This window comes from Palaemon carinicauda, chromosome 26 (genome assembly GCF_036898095.1).
Source record: "Palaemon carinicauda isolate YSFRI2023 chromosome 26, ASM3689809v2, whole genome shotgun sequence".
NCBI classification, from domain to species: domain Eukaryota; kingdom Metazoa; phylum Arthropoda; class Malacostraca; order Decapoda; family Palaemonidae; genus Palaemon; species Palaemon carinicauda.
In genome coordinates this window covers 95,525,682-95,531,878 of record NC_090750.1, presented here as the reverse complement: position 1 = coordinate 95,531,878, position 6,197 = coordinate 95,525,682, and positions in this window count along the sequence as shown.

The following is a 6,197-nucleotide window of genomic DNA, read 5'->3' as shown; positions in this document are numbered from 1 at the left end:
CTTCTTTTTTCTACGCAAGTATAGACTGGTTTGCAAAAGCTGCTGCTGCAAAAGACCTCTTAGGCCTCGAGGCAAAGAGGAACGCCCTTGCCCTAGGAGTCATTTGACACACCTCCTCCCTACTCCGCAGCAACCGACCCCCGAACAGTGTACCTAACATGAGTGTTTTCCTTCACATTTTGTCATTTATTTTCCTAAACTTGGGTGGCGTAAGTCAGTTAAACTTCTATGGCCTTTGTTATTTCAATGTAGAATTTACGTTTCTTGTAAGTTCTCAACTCTGTTTTTTTATTTTTAGAAGATTCTGTAATTCTTTGAATGAATTCTCTATGGTGAAATAAAAGAAATACCATTTTTGTACAACTGATTCTCACAATGTCTTTAGTTTTTTCTCAATAATCACCAGTTTTTGGTCAAACGATTTAAGTGTAACAACAAATTAACATACTTATGTAACAGCTGGTATTTTCATTCCAACCAGATTGTAAGCCCCACTTGAAGCAGAATTGGCAGAAGGGTTCCATTACTCGACAGAAAATCCTCACTCAGTTTTCCAGACTTTAGTATATAAACTATTCACTAATTTGTTACATAAAAGTATTTATGATACATCTCTTGAGCTTGGCTGACATTTTTCGTTAGTCCAATGATTTATTTTTTATTCTATTGCATAATCTTAAAGGGGCATTTTGATATGTGAAAGGTTGTGAGAGAACTCATGACCTTTTAACTTGCCCCATTATAAAGTGTGTGGTTCTTTATATACTACTTGGTTAAATCATTTTGATATAAAAATCTTAATAACTAATGTAAGTTACACCAGATTGTTTTACCTGCAGTTGAAGTAAAAATGTTGGCTGATGAAGATATTTTATTTAATTATTCCAGTAATTTCCATACTTAATCAATAGTTAATTCACTCATCAATCCTTTAACGAAAGAGAGCACATGAAAGGTAGCATGAATAAGCAGTCACAGCATTATTAAAAGGTTACACATTACCAGAGGAAAATTGAAGCAATGTCTCGAAGTATATAATGAAGCCGAAGAAGACTTATTATGTTGTCTCTTGGTACTTATTGCTCATGTTGCAATCACTAAGCCATTAAGATTTGTTGCAATAGAATGTAGCCTTTGCTTATAATTTCTCCTCTTTTTACACAGACGAGGGAATGTTATGACCATATAGGATTTTATAAGAAAACTATTCTTTTGCTTGCACACATACAAATGCTCCTTAAAGACTAATAAACTCCCACACAAACTTCATATTTATTTTCTCAGAAAGAAAAAAATATGATTACATTTTCCTATAGATGAAATAAAGTTATACAGACTTGCCAAATGGACAGGTCACTGTTATCTTTGTAGAGAAATGAAAATTTCAACGGAAGTCAGAGTATATCCATTTTCATAATCCCATACATAAATTTATTCGGAAAGAGAACAGAATCTGATATAAATCTAGTACTTAGGACCTTTAAATGTGAAATAATAAAGTACACCGTAATTTTTCTTAAATGGTATCATGCACCCCTCTCACCAGGGTATGACTACTTTCCCTCTCCATACCAGAGAGACAGTGAGAATTGAGGCTTTTATATATATATATATATATATATATATATATATATATATATATATATATATATATATCATTGTATATACAGTATATATGTATATATATGTATATATATATATATATATATATATATATATATATATATATATATATATATATATATATATCATTATATATACAGTATATATATATATATATATATAATGATATATATATATATATATATATATATATATATATATATATATATATATATAATGATATATATATATATATATATATATATATATATATATATATATATATATAATGATATATATATATATATATATATATATATATATATATATATATATATATATAATGATATATATATATATATATATATATATATATATATATATATATATATATATATATATATATATATATATATATTATCCTCATCAACGTTACAAGTCTACTGCCAAACAAGGGACTCATATATACCCTTTCCCATGCCTCTGTTTTTGGTTTATCTATGTCAGTCCATACCGGTACACTTTTTTAGTTCGTCAATCCATCGTCTTCTCTTCCTTCAACTGCTTCTTTTACAATATCTAGGGACCTATTCCGAGAGTTTTAATGTCCAGCTTTTATCTGTCATTCTCATTATATGTCTTGCCTAGGTCCATTTCTTTTGATAGTATCCTCTACTTTAGTTTGCTCTCGTATCCATGTTGCTTTTTTCTTTCTCTTAGTGATATTCCCATCATTATTCTTTCCATTGTCGTAACTAGCTTATGTTCTTGGGCCGTAGTAAGGATTTTTAGATGATGTGACATTTTAGTTTTCATAATCTCTTCTTGTTTTCCAAGGTAGTAGGTTGGCCTCGGCACCAACCGCCCATTGAGATACTTTTGGTGGAGAGTTATGGGGTCCTTTGACTGGCCAGGCAGCGCTACATAGGACCCTTCCCTCTGTTTACGGTTCTTTCCCTTTGCCTACATACACCGAATAGTCTGGCCTATTCTTTGCATATTCTCTTCTGTCCTTATACACCTTACAACACTGAGATTGCCAAACAATTCCTCTTCACCCAAGGGGTTAACTACTGTACTGTAATTGTTCAGTGGCTACTTTCCTTTTGGTAAGGTTAGAAGAGACTCTTCAGCTATGGTAAGCAGCTCTTCTAGGAGAAGGACACTCCAAAATCAAACCATTGTTTTCTAGCCGTGGATAGTGCCATAGCCTCTGTACCATGGTCTTCCACTGTCTTGGGTTAGAGTTCTCTTGCTTGAGGGTACACTCGGCCACACTTCTATCTAGTTTCTCTTCCTCTTGTTTTGTTAAAGTTTTATAGTTTTTATGGGAAATACTTATTTTAATGTTGTTACTATACTTAAAATATTTTATTTTTCTTTATTTCCTTTCCTCACTGGGCTATTTTCCCTGTTGGGGCCCTTGGGCTTATAGCATCCTGATTTTCCAACTTGGGTTGTAGCTTAGCATTTAATAATATTTATATTAATAAAAATATCTCAATCCTGTGTTTATCCTTCTTTTAATTTCGGTTTCATATCCTTCGAAAAAACTTATTGTCTCTTCTAAGTAAATACATTCATGAACAATCCCTAAAGGTTCTTCCGTAAATGTTATTTGTTGTTAGAATTTTTATTGAACATCATGGTAATTTACTCATATTCATTTACAGCCCTATATTTCTGCTTTCTATATTCAAATCTCTATCATACTTCGCAAATCTTCTCGTGATTCACTAAACATATCTATGTCATCTGCAAATCTTAAGTTGTTGAGGTATTCCCCATTATTATTAATTCCTACCTTTTCCCAGTTCAGAATTTCAAAAACCTTCTTCTAGGTATGCTGTGAATAATTAATGAAAGATGAGTTCTCCTTGTCTGATTCCTCTCTTAATAGGAATATTCCCAATATGTTTATGTACTTCTAAAGTTACTGTATATCCTGTATAAATATCTTCAAGTGTTCTAACATATTATTCATCTATTTCTTGTCTTTGAAGAGCTTTCATTACTGCTGAGGTTTTAACAGAATCAGAAGCTTTCTCATGGTCTTCAAAGGGCACACATATTGGTTTGTCATATTCTATTGATTTTACCATTAGCCAGTTAATTACATGCATATGGTTAGCTGTTGAATGTCCACTTCTAAGGCCTGCCTTCTCTTTTGGTTAATTAGAGTCTAGCTGTCTGTCTTTCTATTCGGCCTAATATGATCTTTTTAAATATTTTATGTATTACAAAGAAGCAACTTATTTAGCAGTAATTTTTCAAGTTTTATGTGCCTTAATTTTTATGAATTAGTATAATGACAAACTTTTCCAAGGTGTGAGTAGACAGCATAATATTTTTCCAGACACTTGGTGTAATGTTCAGCAGGTTTGACTGCTGTGAAATCTAATCCATTTATTATTGAATCAATTGTTAGGACATATTTCACTGTTGCTTTGCCTCTTTTTATGCCTTTTTATGCATTCTTTATCTCTGCTAATATTACTTTTGGTACTGGCTCAGATGTTTCATTATTCCTAATGGCAAAGTTATTTTTTTATCATTATTACGTAGCATTGTATAGAAATCCCCTACATTTTTAATTACTCCATTTCTATTGTTGATAATATTTCCATTTCACCCTTTTTAGGGAAACATCTGTTGGCGTCCTATTCTAAGTCTTCTTTTCATCATTTTCATGCGTCTTCCTTTCTTTAGTGTTTCCTCAATTTTGGTCTGATTGCGTTTACGAATGTCGTAGGGTTTTAGTTTGTTTATTGTGTTGGATATTTCTGCTAATTCTATTTCATCTCTTTTGAGTTTGACCCTCATTTCCAGTCTTGTTTTATTGGAGTTTTTGGGCTTTTTTGATAGTTTTTCTTGATCTGTTTTATGAACGTTTCCTCGTATCTCTTGTACTGATTTCAATACAAATTTTTAATTTCCATTCATTTCTTTTATACTTGCTTCCATTTCATCAGGTAGCTGGGAGTACGAGTAATTATTTTCATTGCTAAAGTTAATTTGTCTTATTTCTTCTCTAATTACTGGAGCGTTTATTTTCTTTCTTCTAAGTAGTTTTTCTCTTTCTTTAAATATAACAGAATTTTGCTTTTCACTTTCTACAGGTCTTTGAATTTAACCTGTTTAATACTCCTACATCTTTAACTGAATCAAATTTTTCATTGAGAATAAAATATATTTTATTTTTCGTTTCTCCGTTTGGGTTTTTTCATGACCATCGGCTATGTTCTTTTTTATGAAAAAAAAATGGTGTTCATGAATTTTTCAGTAAAATCTACAAGCATCTCTCCTCTGTCATTTCTTGTGCCTACTCTAGATTTGCCTACTGCCAATTCTCTTCTCTTCTTTTGACCTACTTTAGCATTGAAATCATCCAAAGCAAATGTAAATTGAGTTTTATTGTTTTATAGAGATCTCGAGATCTTCATAAAAAAGTCCTTATTTTCCTCTGTATGGTGCGTTTTTGGTTCATACATTTCAATGATCTTGAGTTCATACTTCCTATTTATTTTGATAATTAGTTTTGCGATATTATCACTAATTCTGCAAAATTCTTTTATATTACCAGCAAGATTTTTCTTAATGAAAAAACTACTCCATTTTCTTTGTTAGTACTTTTACTATACAAAATCAAAAGTTCACATAGCAAATTCACACACCCTCTGCTTCTCACCCCAAGAGGAGGTTCACACTTACCCTCACTAGAGTGCGATATATTTAGGATATTCCAATCCGGGGCAAGACATGCAACGCAGTAGACAGATATGAACACAAATGTATGTTAATTAATACAAATCAACAAACATAAAATAGAAATAAAATATTGTTCTGGCTACCAAAATTTACTCAATAAATACAAAACAATTCCACTCATTTCTTTTGACCTCCTTACTTATAGGTAGAAGGTTGGCTAGGGCACCAGCCACTTGTTGAGATACTACCGCTAGAGAGTTATGGGGTCCCTTGACTGGCTACATAGTAATACATTGGAACCTTCTCACTTTACCTTTGCCTATACATACACCGAATAATCTGGCATATTCTTTACAGATTCTCCTCTGTCCTCATACTCCTGATAACACTGAGATTACTAAACAATTCTTCTTCACCAAAGGGGTTAACTGCTGCACTGTAATTGTTCAGTGGTAACTTTTCTCTTGGTAAGGGTAGAAGAGACTCTTCAGATATGGTAAGCTGCTCTTCTAGGGGAAGGACACTCCAAAATCAAACCATTGTTCTCTAGTCATGGGTAGTGTCATAGCCTCTATACCATGGTTTTCCACTGTCTTGAGTTAGAGTTCTCTTGCTTGAGGGTACATTCAGGCACACTATTCTATGTAATTTCTCTTCCTCTTGTTTTGTTAAAGTTTTTATAGTTTACATAGGAAATGTTTATTTTCATGTTACTGTTCTTAAAATATTTTATTTTTCCTTGTTTCCTTTCCTCACTGGGCTATTTTCCCTGTTGGGGCCCCTGGGCTTATAGTATCCTGCTTTTCCAATTAGAGTTGTAGCTTAGCAAGTAATAATAATAATAATAATAATAATAATAATAATATTAATAATAATATAGAATATCC